The following is a 1,753-nucleotide window of genomic DNA, read 5'->3' as shown; positions in this document are numbered from 1 at the left end:
AGTAACAATAGTTGTTGCAGCAGAGGGTGTCGAGCAGGAACACGGGGGCAGCAGGTGACCCGCAACCACAGATCCAGACTCCACAGCTCCAGAGCCAGAAAACCTGCAGGAAGTGATAGGAGGAGAGAGGAGAGGGACGAGAAAGCACAAGACTACCAGAAAGGGGAGAAGTTGTGTTAGTAACATGCAATAATGGGATGAGGTTGCATACAGAGGGAGAGAAAGTAGAGGAGAGAGGAGCTCAGTGCATCATGGGAAATCCCCCGGCAGTCTAGGCCTATAGCAGCATAACTAAGGGATGGTTCAGGACTCACCTGAGCCAGCCCTAACTATAAGCTTTATCAAAGAGGAAAGTCTTAAGCCTACTCTTAAATGTGGAGATGGTGTCTGCCTCCTGAACCCAAACTGGAACCTGGTTCCACAGGAGAGGAGGCTTGATAGCTGAACGCTCTGGCTCCTAGTCTACTTTTGGAGACTCTAGGAAAGCAGGGACCTCTGCAGGGAAGTGAGTCCCTGCAGAGGTCCAGTGGGCACAGCACCTACAGAGAGGTGCATGCTGGTCCGAGCTAAACTCCATAAACTCTCTACACACTAACTAAAGCTACAGGCTAACTACAGCTATGCGCTACCTACAGCTACACGCTACCTACAGGTATGCGTTAACTAAAGCTATGCACTAAAAAAGCTACATGCTAACTACGGCTACATGCTAACTACAGCTACAGGCTAACTAAAACTACACAGTAACTAAAGCTACATGCTAATTACAGCTACAGGATAACTAAAGCTACATACTAACTAAAGCTACATGCTAACTACAGCTACAGGCTAACTAAAGCTACAAGGTAACTAAAGCTACGCAATAAAGAAGCTACACACTAACTACAGCTACATGCTAACTACAGCTACAGGCTAACTACAGCTACATGCTAACTACAGCTACATGCTAACTACAGCTACAGGCTAACTAAAGCTACAAGGTAACTAAAGCTACGCAATAAAGAAGCTATACACTAACTACAGCTACATGCTAACTACAGCTACAGGCTAACTACAGCTACATGCTAACTACAGCTACATGCTAACTACAGCTACAGGCTAACTACAGCTACATGCTAACTACAGCTACATGCTAACTACAGCTACAGGCTAACTAAAGCTACAAGGTAACTAAAGCTACGCAATAAAGAAGCTATACACTAACTACAGCTACATGCTAACTACAGCTACAGGCTAACTACAGCTACATGCTAACTACAGCTACATGCTAACTACAGCTACAGGCTAACTACAGCTACATGCTAACTACAGCTACATGCTAACTACAGCTACAGGCTAACTAAAGCTACAAGGTAACTAAAGCTACGCAATAAAGAAGCTATACACTAACTACAGCTACATGCTAACTACAGCTACAGGCTAACTACAGCTACATGCTAACTACAGCTACATGCTAACTACAGCTACAGGCTAACTACAGCTACATGCTAACTACAGCTACATGCTAACTACAGCTACAGGCTAACTAAAGCTACAAGGTAACTAAAGCTACGCAATAAAGAAGCTATACACTAACTACAGCTACATGCTAACTACAGCTACAGGCTAACTACAGCTACATGCTAACTACAGCTACATGCTAACTACAGCTACAGGCTAACTACAGCTACATGCTAACTACAGCTACATGCTAACTACAGCTACAGGCTAACTAAAGCTACAAGGTAACTAAAGCTACGCAATAAAGAAGCTA

General features: G+C 44.2%; 1 protein-coding gene across 3 annotated transcripts in view; it reads left to right on the top strand.

Moving 5' to 3' along the window:
• Positions 1-1,753, top strand: part of LOC123986965 (MKRN2 opposite strand protein-like) — a 16,782-nt gene that overhangs the window by 10,250 nt on the left and 4,779 nt on the right. The gene's annotated exons all lie outside the window — the stretch shown is intronic.

Source organism: Micropterus dolomieu, linkage group LG18, assembly GCF_021292245.1.
Source record: "Micropterus dolomieu isolate WLL.071019.BEF.003 ecotype Adirondacks linkage group LG18, ASM2129224v1, whole genome shotgun sequence".
In the NCBI taxonomy this organism is placed as follows: domain Eukaryota; kingdom Metazoa; phylum Chordata; class Actinopteri; order Centrarchiformes; family Centrarchidae; genus Micropterus; species Micropterus dolomieu.
The sequence above is the reverse complement of the archived record's forward strand: the minus strand, read 5'-3'. Positions and strand labels throughout refer to the sequence as shown.